Source organism: Helianthus annuus, chromosome 5 (assembly GCF_002127325.2).
Source record: "Helianthus annuus cultivar XRQ/B chromosome 5, HanXRQr2.0-SUNRISE, whole genome shotgun sequence".
Lineage (NCBI taxonomy): Eukaryota > Viridiplantae > Streptophyta > Magnoliopsida > Asterales > Asteraceae > Helianthus > Helianthus annuus.
This window is the reverse complement of record NC_035437.2, coordinates 49443090-49455142: the sequence shown is the minus strand read 5'-3', so window position 1 is coordinate 49455142 and position 12053 is coordinate 49443090. Positions and strand designations below refer to the sequence as shown.

At 39.9% G+C, this 12053-nt stretch overlaps 1 non-coding gene across 1 annotated transcript; it reads left to right on the top strand.

The window, feature by feature from the left end:
- The first annotated feature begins 10762 nt into the window (after nucleotides 1-10762).
- Nucleotides 10763-10869, top strand: LOC118492881. The gene has a single exon (XR_004894882.1). It is a non-coding gene; the product is annotated as a small nucleolar RNA R71 (small nucleolar RNA).
- The last annotated feature ends 1184 nt before the right edge of the window (nucleotides 10870-12053 follow it).

Below are 12053 nucleotides of genomic sequence, written 5' to 3'. Positions count from 1 at the left end.
ACTTAAGAATCATGAAGAGAATTATTCAACCCATGATTTGGAATTAGGAGCTATAATTTTTGCCCTTAAAATTTGGAGACATTACCTTTATGGTAGTAAGTTTACCATATTCACAGATCATAAGAGTTTAAGGTATGTTTTCGGGCAAAAAGAGTTAAATATGAGTCAAAGACGCTGGATGGAGATTCTTAGTGACTATGATTGTAATATCCAGTATCATGTAGGAAAAGCCAATGTAGTAGTTGATGCTTTAAGTCGAAAGTATCATGAAAAGCCAAAAAGGGTACGTTCTCTTAAATTAAATCTACAAGTAGATTTAAATGATCAGATTAGAAAAGCACAAGAATCAGTAATCAATGAAGATACTGAAAATTTAAAAGGAATGATTAAGGAATATAATAAGGAATGGATGGAATTTGGAGATTCCATAAAAAGAGAATGTGGATACCTAAATTAGGAAACCTACGTCATCGTATATTAGAGGAAGCCCATAAGTCTAAGTATACGATGCATCCAGAAAGTGATAAGATGTATCAGGATTTAAGAAAGAATTTCTAGTGGATAGGAATGAAAAAAGACATAGCGGCCTATGTTTCTAAATGTTTAACTTGTTCCCAAGTTAAAGCTGAACATCAGAAACCCTCAGGATTGCTGCAACAACTAGAGATGCCAGTTTGGAAATGGGAATTGATAACAATGGATTTTGTTACCAAATTACCCAAAACAAGAAAAGGTAATGATACAATCTGGGTGATTGTAGATAGGCTATCCAAGTCAGCTCATTTCCTACCAATGAAGGAAACTTTCAGTATGGAACAGTTAGGAAAATTGTATGTAAATGAAATAGTTTCATTACATGGAATTCCTTTATCTATTGTTTCCGACAGAGATAGTCGTTTTACCTCTCATTTTGGGCAAGTTTCCAAAAAGCAATGGGAACCAAGTTGAATCTAAGCACCGCTTATCATCCTCAAACGGACGGACAAAGAGGAAGGACAATTCAGACAATGGAAGACATGCTTAGAGATTGTGTAATTGATTTCGGAGGTAATTGGGACGATCACTTACCGTTAATAGAATTTTCTTATAATAACAGTTATCACACAAGTATCAATGCTGCACCATTCTAAGCACTTTATGGACGAAAGTGCAGAACCCCAGTCTGTTGGGCAGAAATTGGGGAAATGCAACTATCTGGACCTGAGATAGTACAGGAAACAGCCGACAAGATCATTTAAATCAAGGAACGACTAAAAGCAGCACGTGATCGACAGAAAAGCTATGCTGATAACCAACGCAAACCATTGGAATTTCAAGTAGGAGATAAAGTGTTGTTGAAAGTCTCTCCTTGGAAAGGAGTAGTAAGATTCATCAAAAGAGGGAAGCTAAGTCCCAGGTATGTTGGACCTTTTGAGATTATTAGAAGAATAGGACCTCTAGCTTATCAGCTACAACTGCCAGAGGAAATGGCAGGAATACATGATATATTTCATGTATCTAATCTCAAGAAATGCTTAGTTGATGAATCACTAGTAGTGCCTCTTCAGGATATAGAGATAAATGAACAACTTAAATTTGTAGAGAGGCCTCTACAGATTGAAGACAGGAAGGTTAAGAATCTCAAGCATAAGAGATTAGTTTTGGTTAAAGTAAAATGGGACTCCAAGAGAGGACCAGAGTACACATGGGAACTTGAATCAGAAATGCAAAGGAAATATCCACACCTATTCCAGTAGACCTCGAGGACGAGCTCTAAAACAAGGTGGGGAGGATATAACAACCCTAAAGTAAACCGATACCCTCGGAATATTTTTCGACACCTTAAAAATATTTAAAATATACCAATATGTTCTAAAATACACCCCATACATGAAAACGGACCCCGAATACCTTCAATATTATTAAAATTAATTAAAAATCAAATTTTTGGGGCTCTCGCGTGGCGCGTAAGCCACCCCTTGAGCCTACGTGGGCCGCGAGCGATCGGAAACGAGGCAGCACCCGATGTTGACACGTGTCAGACGCGTGTTGAACCTACATGTGTGACCCGGATCAGCTACGCCTAGACCCCCCTATTACGCGGGCCGCGTAAGCTTTAAGCTTATCTTACGCGGGGCGAGAGAGAAGTTGAAGAGTCACCTATAAATAGATGGCATCGGCCTTAAGTCCAGAATCGCACCAATTTTCTTTCTCTCTTGAAATTCTGAAGATTTAACATAATTCTCGGGTATAATACCCCCTAAATAACGAGGTTCTGCTCCATTGTAAGTATCATAACCCCTGGATACGTATTACATACTCTGCCCGATTGATCTAGGGTTTCGTAACGGCTGTCGTGGTTCTGCCCGACGTAGTCGTTGGAATGCCGTCTCGGGGAGGGTAATCTAAGACAGCAAAATGAGTAATCTCCTTTTTACAAACTGTTTTTACAAAACCTCACTTAATTAAACAGTTATTGAGTATTTGTAAGGATACAATTATGGTCGGTATGTTGGTGTTTTGTATACAAAATTTGTTACTGCCTTGCGAGGGGTAACATTTCCACAAGTCGGGTTGACAGTACCGTGGGTGGTAATTGGTATAACTTGGAAACAAATGTAATTGCGAGACCGCCCTCAATACTGTACAATGGTTTTTATTTAAACTTGATTAATCTGGGATTCACTCACCAGTATTTCCCACTGACAAAATGTTTTTTTAACGCGTTTCAGGTAACAAAATGCGAAAGCCAAATAGAAGCCAGCTGGACAACACTGAAGGCTTGGAAAAGTGGCAATAAAGTTACCTAAAAGAAGTAGATGTTTTTATTAAATAAAAATAGGATTTATTCCTATGAAAATGTGTGTACTTAAAACTTGGGTTTGTCCCATGTGTTTAATATTATGAAAGTGTGGTATTTTACTCTGATAAAATATTTCCTAATTACGGTCCTGATGTAATTTCCGCTGCCAAAATTGATAAAACATCAGATACCCGCCCGTACCCGGGTTTGAGTAGGGGGACGGGGGTTGCAACATAAGTCCAATTAGCAGGACCTGAAATTACCTTGGAAACAATGGATATAATCATACGAATCCGTAATCGTCTGAAAGTTTCCAATATTCGGCAGAAAATCAATATTGATGAGAGTTGCAAACCTCTTAAGTTCTCAATGAGGAACAAGATTCAACGAAGAGTACCACCCTAGAGAGGTGTATTGCATTTTGATGTAACGGGCAAGTTAAATCCAAATATATAGGACCATTCGAGAAAATCAAAAACGTCAAGATCGGTAGCCTATAAGCTAAAACTTACCAAGGAACTTGATGGTATTCAATGTGTTCCACACTAGTGATTTAAGGATATGTATCACCGAAAAGTCAATAGCATTATCACATAATGATATGCTGATTAATGAAAACTTATGGTTTGATGAAAAACCAGTATCGATTAAGGATCGAGAGGATTAGAAAGTACTTATGTCTCGCCGTAGAGGCCCCAAATATGCTATAAAGGTTAAGCCCATTATACGACAGAAAGTACTTCCATCTTTTGAGCAAATCTCGAGGTTGAGATTTCTTTTAAGGGGGTGAGGATGTAACACCTCGTAAAATCACGTCCAATGATGTGTTGACACGTGTACTAAACTCTAATGAAGTCAAACGTTGACTATCAGGGACTAATTTTGCGAAAAATCAAAAACTTTGAATGCGAAAGGACTAAAAGTGTCAACATGCTTAAACTAAGCCTTTGAATGACGTTACACAGTATTCATATTCACAAATGAGCCACTTGTTGATCGAAAGGAGCCGTTTGCATAATTATTTAAAAGTTTGCGCGTCGAAGGGTTAAAAGCGTCAACATGTTAATTCTTACCTCTGAGTGACCTTTTAACAAACCGAGAGCTTCATGATATTGATTACACTCTCGGGAATGTCTAATATCGGCCATTTAAGGCTTTTACGCCAATAAGTGAAACCACGCGCCAGTTTGCAAGTTAAAGGGGTTAAAAGCATCAACATGTTTAACTATACCTATGAATGACCTTTTAATGAAACCGAGGTATTATGAAGTGCAATTATACTCTTGAGAATGCTTAATATGGATTGCACAGGGCTTTGATGCTATTAAATGATAATATGCGCAAGTTTGCGCGTTAGAGGGACCGAAAGCGTCAACTTCTAAACTATACCTTTGAAAGGTCATTTAAGCGAACTGGAGCATCGTGTTATTCGATCATACTCTCGGGAATGCCTAACATGGGTTACGTAAGGCTTGGATATCGTTAAACGATACTATGCACATTTATGTGCGTTAAAAGGACTAGAAATGACAACAAGCGAAACTGCCTTTTTGAGCGACCTTTTAAGCGAACCATGAACTCCGTAATGCTTGGTCATACTTCCGAGTGTGCCTAAATTGGTCACTAAAGGCTTTCGTGCCTTACAACTATGTTATTCAAAGAATTAGAAATTTTCGTGCTAAAAATGCCAACATATGAAAGTTAAATAATAAGTTTAGATGTTAGGGACTATTCTTTTCAACCTTCAAAAGTTATTTCTGAACTTGGTTGCACCTGATATAAAAGTTCGAGGGACCAGTCGTGTCACTTTTGACAGCTTAAAAACACTTAAATCCAAGCAGGGACCAGAACTGCCAAGTCTGCCAAACTATCGTTTCTGGGTTGGCCCTTGATGCGTGTTAGTGTATATATGATTTAGGTATGTATTTTAAGCCCTTTTACACTTTTTAGCCAAGTTTTAAATTTATAAAACACGATATTTACTAACACTAAACACACATATGGGCAAGTGCACCCATCGTGGACGTAGTATAGTGTTGGTAAGATACCGAGGTCGTCCAAGGACACAAGAGCTTTTAGTACCGGTTTATCCTCAACGTCTAATCAAATCAAAATGTTAGAAAAAGATTTTTAAACTAAGAAAATAAAAATAACTAAAATGCTGAAAATAAAATAAAAATAAAAACAGATAGACAAGATGAATCACTTGGATCCGACTCGTATGTTAGTGTAACCTTTGATTATTTTCGCACTTTTGCACTTGTTAAAGAGATTATCTTAGTTATTTTAGTATGCCCCTCTTTTGAAGGCGACGTTACCCTCAACCTAGTAGTTTGAGTCAGCAAGGACACAATCCTAAAGGGTCGGATTATTGAAAGATAATTAATTAAGTTATTAATGCATAATGTGGTAGGCCCCTCTTTTGAAGGCGACGTTACCCTCAGCTAAGTAGTCTGAGTCAGCAGGGATACAGTCCTAAGTAGCTGGGTTAAATTTTAATACTAGTTTAACTTATGAGGGGATCAAAGAGTTTGGACCCCCGCCATCCAATACCTTTGGGTATTGAAGGAGGTCCTACTAAATTTGACCCATGTACTTTGCAGGATCTATACACTGAACAATGGCAAGACTCTTACCAAACTGTTCCCTTAACCCCCGACCAGGTAGCCAACATACCTCCATATAGACCGTGGAGATATGAATGGTGAAAATCTTTTATTTTATATAGACAGTAAAATAATGCCCAGACACCACGGACAAACGATAAGGAAGAATCACCTTCAACATAAGAAACTAGTAATTAAAGTCATTAATACAAAACCAATTAAAAAGTGCAAAAGATTAAAAATAAAAAGTATTACACTAAACACTTGTCTTCACCAAGTGATGTAAGAGACTTAGGCAAACATGGCCTTTGATTGTCAAGATCTCATACGATAAATCTTGGATCCCGAGACGACTCACACACTCTATGATGGACAATGGATGATGGTGGTGGATGATGGTGTTATGGTGGTGGTGGGTGGTGGGTGAAGTGTGAGAGAGGTGGTGTGCCAAGGGATGAGTTGAAATGGCTCCAAACACTCCTATTTATAGGCTGAACAGAAGCTCGGGCACGGCCCCGTGTCCATCCTCCTCTCTCTCTTCATTAATTGTAATTCGCAATTACAATAAATGCGCCTGCAAGAAGTTGACCACGCCCCCGTGTCCGCTGGGCACGACCCCGTGGTGGGCAGTAGAAGCTTCTAAAGGTTTGTCTTTTCTGCTGCAACTTGGGCACGACCCCGTGCTCGCTGAGTTTTGTGTAAGGCTTGTTATTAGGACTTGCAAAATTCAAGGTTTTAGCATCCCCCCCACACTTAAATTACACATTGTCCTCAATGTGTCCCAAAAATAAGTTTTTAGGTTGATTGAATGTGTAAAATGGTGTTAAAAGCAAAATTTTATGTTACTGGCAGTCTGGACATGGCCCCGTGGGGACCGGCACGGCCCGTGTTCAGGTGCCAGCGACAAAAATTTAAGAAAAGTAACAGAAGCCTGGGCACGGGGGCGTGTCCAGTGAACACGGCCCCGTGTCCAGTTACCTGAACTGGGCGATTTGCTGCAGACTGTGCAGCACGAGGCCGTGTTGGGTGAACGCGGCCTGTGACACCTGAGCAGAATCCGCAACAATCCTGATTTATCACTTCATTCATCTGTGCTTACTTGTCAAATTTCGGGACGAAATTTCTTTCAAGTTGGGGATGATGTGACAACCCGAATATTCAGGTTAGTATTGCATAAATTTCTCAACCCTTCAACGTGTAACTTTACGTTTGATTCATTAAATGTTCTTGGGCGCGAAATCATTCATACTTGAACCCTTTAGGTGTATCGTTAGTCTTAACACATTCATGGCCGTTTGGGTCTCTCTCGTTTGGCCCACATAAAATATCAGGCCCGAACCGTACATGTTAAATGGGGGCGGATATGGGGTAACTTGTAGCCCACTCATAGATAAATATAGAGCCATGATAATAGGTAATGGGCTCAAGCCCATTACGGTTATAAGGAAACCGCCCAAGTAGGTGATATAATACGTATAGAATTAGGATGATTGTAAATCTTAGATTAAAAACAAACCCTACTCATCCCCTGGTTACGTGCGACAGTAGCAAACCCCCAGTTGGAATTACCTTCTCCGGTTAGTGTTATGTTATCCCTTTAATTTTACATGCTATTTTCTGTTTGTTTAACTTGTTAACCTTTGACTCCATGTGAACGTAAATTGATTGTTGGAAACTGTGCTTGTGTAATATTGTGTAATTAATATTAGTTACGACCTTCAAGCTGTTCGATGATGATTATATTAATGGTGATCATGGTATGTTATAAGCCGATAGTAATAGTCTTTTTTTATGATGTCACCGATTTATTTATGAAGCAGGGTAACTATCTAATATTGCATGATCAATCTATTCCCTGATCTTATGCTAGGATAGGATAGGATAGTCAACATATATATGTAAGTAATATTCACGTGGTTGTTACAGGCCATTAATTGACATGCCATATGATAATAAGGTCCAATAGGATAAGGAGGTTGAATGGTCCAATTAAAACGTTCTTTTTTCTTCCTTGATCATGTGCATCACCGATATGACTGGACATGCTTTATTAATTTCGATGAAGCCGGCTATATCATATTATTGAATTAAATGCACTATGTGAATTTATTAGTTTGTTGTTGATAATTTCGATATTATATGATCGGTCCAATGATATGTAGGTGATAGTTTGATTATTAAAAAGGGCCACCCAAAAGTCAATCATTTGTCACTATATTTCGATGGGGGTAGCCCCCAAATTAATAAAGTAACTTGTGTATTCTAAAGTTGTGTAATGGCTGCACAATTACATATTTACGTGTGGGCCACCCATCTATATTAGATTAATTAGGTGGGGACAGTTAATTTGAATAAATAGCATTTAAGGGTGTGGGCCGATTATTTAGAATGAATTAGCTTCACCCAATGGTCCAGGCCGGAGATCTAATGGGGCAACAATGAAGCAGCGGACTGGTCTCTTTCATTAGGCCTGAACCCAACCAAGTCGCAGTAGATCCATATGTTATGTTGATCATTGTAGTTGTGAATTTTTATGTATATTTATGAGATGTGAACTGTTAATGTGTCATGTACGTGTGATATGGAAATACCTAGGGTCGAATACTTATTATCAATTGTGAGATGCTATGTGTCAGTATGTGCTTACCATCTGTGAAATATATATATATATAAGAATAAGAACGGAACTGACTGTCATTGGAACTAAACTAGGGTTGGAAAATCCACAGAGATAAACAAATAGATATCTTACCGAGCAAATCAAGGTGAGTTCATTGCTCTTTTCTCAAGCATGGATCCCAGGGAAGGGATAACGGGTAACGTTCCGAGGAGGAATGCATGGGTAATGGGATGTTGGTTATTGTACTCAGTTTTCTATCATTGTAAGACCACAATATCTACCGGCACGTTACTTGTAGGGCAACGGGGGTTATTAGTTGATAGCGCTATTAGGTTTGGCACCCTCACGACGTTCGAGGAAAACGGGCGTGAACTAATTACCTTAAAACATGACCAATGCTTTGATAGAGGCATTGGGGTTGGCAATCACATATCATATGGCCATTCGGTAATCGAGTAATAACAACATCGAAACATCAAACATCATAACAACAAACAACATATTGTCTTGTAAACTGTTTTGCTCACCTGATTGGTAACACTACTTGGTAAACAAACACAAACCTTGAACTCACCAGCGTAGTCTGACACACTTGTTTACATGCTTGTAGGTAATTATTGAAGGAACTTGGGAACTTGCCGTCTGATGCTGCTGGAGTAGTCATGGTCATAATAAACAATTACATTGATTTGGTTTTGATACATTTATACGCTCATACATTTATGCTTCCGCTCAATACTTTGGTTTTGGTTTAACTTTCGAATGATACATTTCTTTCAATTGGGTATTTCAGTACATTATAACCTGTGTTTGATATGATTGGTGGCTCTTTGTTGGATCGTTGCATCCCCATTAGGGACATGCCCTAGGTGGAAATTTGGGGGTGTGACACGGCCCGTGCTGAGCTTACTGTAATGAAGAAATTGTTGTCGGATGGCCCTGTTTTCATGCATGGAGCTATGCTTCTCATTTCCCTTGCTATCCTTGACCATCCCGAGTGTGTTTTATTTCTGCAAATTAAAACTAAAAGATTAAACTAAACTAAGGATAGTTCCGCGGAATGCCTCCGTGGTGCACCACGTTTATAAGGGTCCTTGGCTAGACCCAAGGTGAGGTTATATGTTTTCCGAGCGGGGTGTTTTGCATCCCATGTTGCACCGTCGGAGAGCATCATCCAAACTCGAATCAATAACCTTCATGTAATTGACAGGGTCATCGTCCTCTATTCTCTTCCCAACCCCGAACTTCACTTCCTTATCCCCATATTTTAAAGTGAGTGTTCCGTCATTCATATCTACCGCTGCTTGTGCGGTGGCTAGAAATGGCCTCCCTAGTATGAGGGGGACTTTGGTGTCTTCTTCCACATCAAGTATGACAAAGTCGGCCGGGTAGACGAAATTGTCGACTTTGACTAGTAGATTTTCAGCGACACCTTGCGGGAATTTGACGGATCGATCAGCAAGTTTTATACTCATCTTTGTAGGACTCGTTTTTCCTAAGCCGAGTCTTTTGAACATTGATGCGAGCATGAGTTTAATGCTAGCCCCAAGGTCAGCTAGTGCATTTCGAATGGGGGAGTCCCCAATCGAGCAAGGAATTGTGAAGCTTCCGGGATCAATCTTCTTTTGGGGGAGTCTGTTGAGTACGAGGTCGGAGCATTCTTCGCCTAAGTTAACTAATTGCAATGATTCAATTTTCCTTTTATGAGTGAGGAAGTCTCTCATGAATTTTGAGAATTTAGGCATTTGGGTTAGGACATCAATGAAAGGAATGTTGACATGCAATTGTTTTAGTAGACTTTCGAGTTTTGTGAATTGCTCATTGGTCTTTTGACGGATTAACCTACCGGGGTACGGAACCGGAGGAGCCTTGGTGGGCTCTGGTGATGGAGGAGAAACCTTCTCTTGTTGGGGCGGTGTTGCGATCTCCTCAGTAGGCGGTGGGCCTTCCGCGGGACCCACGGTACGGTTCCGTAGCGTTATGAGATGAACTTGTCCCTTTGGGTTTGTTTCGGTATTACTTGGTAACGCGCCTTGCGGTCACTCGGAGAAATTTTGGGCTAGTTGATTTATTTGTTTTTCGATGTTTTGTATATTAGCTTGTTGATTTCTAAAATTTGATTCTAATTGTAGAAACCTATCTGAGTTTTTCTTTTCAGTGTCGGAGATGAGGCGAGATATATTATCTTCAAGCCTTTCTCGTCCACCTTGTTGTTGAGGGAAATTTTGTGACTCATTTCTTGGTTGTTGAAAGTTTATTCGTTGATTTAGGCTTTGTTGGTTACTACTATTGCCGGGTTCTCTCCAACCAAGGTTAGGGTGGTTACACCATCCTTGGTTGTAGGTGCCCGTTGGAGGACCCGACGGCCTAGGTCTATTATCAATGTAGTTTACCGATTCTGGTTGATCATCTGTTTCTTTCATACAACTCCAATTTTCATGTGCCCCACCACACCCTTCACAAGCCATAACCGAGACTGTTTTTGTCATCTCTAACTTTTTAATTTTAGAAGAAAGGGCCTCGATTAGGGCTTGTAAAGAAGTGCTTTCATCAACCTTATGGGCGCCCGGGGCAATAGATTTATTGCCTCGGGGAGTGTGCCACTGGAAATTGGTTTGAGCAATTTCCTCAATTTGATTATATATTTCATGCGGGCGGCGATTACCTAAAAGTCCCCCAGAGCTAGAGTCAAGTGTTTGTCTAGTATGTGGCAACAATCCATTATAAAAAGTGGATACTTGTTGCCACACCGCAAGACCGTGATGGGGACAGTTTCGTAATAGCTCCTTGAACCTTTCCCAAGTTTCATATAAGGATTCCCCCTCCTCTTGCGAGTATGTATTAATTTCAGTCATTAATTTAGCCGTTTTAGCGGGAGGGAAATACTTATATAGAAATTTTTGGGTTAGTTCATCCCAGGTGTTTACCGAACCAACTGGGAGGGCGTTAAGCCAAGCTTTTGCTCGGTCTTTTAGTGAAAATGGAAACATTCGAAGGCGTATGGCGTCATTTGATGCTCCATTGATCCGAAAGGTATCACATATTTCTATGAAATTAGTAATATGTAGATGGGGATCCTCGTCCGCAAGCCCATGAAAGGTTGCAGAGTTTTGAAGCATCTATATCAAATGTGGCCGAAGTTCGAAGTTGAAGGTTTCGACATTTGGTGCATTGATAGCGGCGCCGATATTACCTACGGTGGGTCGTAGGTAATCCATGAGGGTACGTTGGTCCGCCATCGGAAGTGGGTCCCCCGAAGACTTCTCTTGGTTTTTAGCTTTTAGTCTTTTTCTGAGAAAGCGTTCGGGTTTTTCTAGAGGTTCTTTTATGTCTTTATTAGAACTGGAGCTCATACACTACGTAGAGGTGGCGTCTGGTTCCAAGTCCTGCAACAAAAACAAAAAAGAATGTTGGTCAGAAAGTTCACCACGGCCCCGTGCTCAGTGAACACGGCCCGTGGTCGGAGTTACAGTGATTGTTTTCCGGATCCCTGTTACTGGAAAGTTGGATACGGCCCCGTGTTGCATCGACACGGCCCCGTGGTCAGCCTTCTGTAACTCGGAAAATTAAAAACTGCCAGTAACACTGCAGGGCACGGCCCGTGTCCAACCAGGCACGACCCGTGCTGAGCTCTGCAGAAGCTGAAAAATTAAGAAAATCCTTAAAAAATAAAAAGAAAATAAAAAAAATGATTAGGCCGTTGATTCCTAACTTTCTTAAAATCCTTGTGTCCCTGGCAACGGCGCCAAAAACTTGATGTGCGTGTTAGTATATATATGATTTAGGTATGTATTTTAAGCCCTTTTACACTTTTTAGCCAAGTTTTAAATTTATAAAACACGATATTTACTAACACTAATCACACATATGGGCAAGTGCACCCATCGTGGACGTAGTATAGTGTTGGTAAGATACCAAGGTCGTCCAAGGACACAAGAGCTTTTAGTACCGGTTTATCCTCAACGTCTAATCAAATCAAAATGTTAGAAAAAGATTTTTAAACTAAGAAAATAAAACTAACTAAAATGCTGAATATAAAATAAAA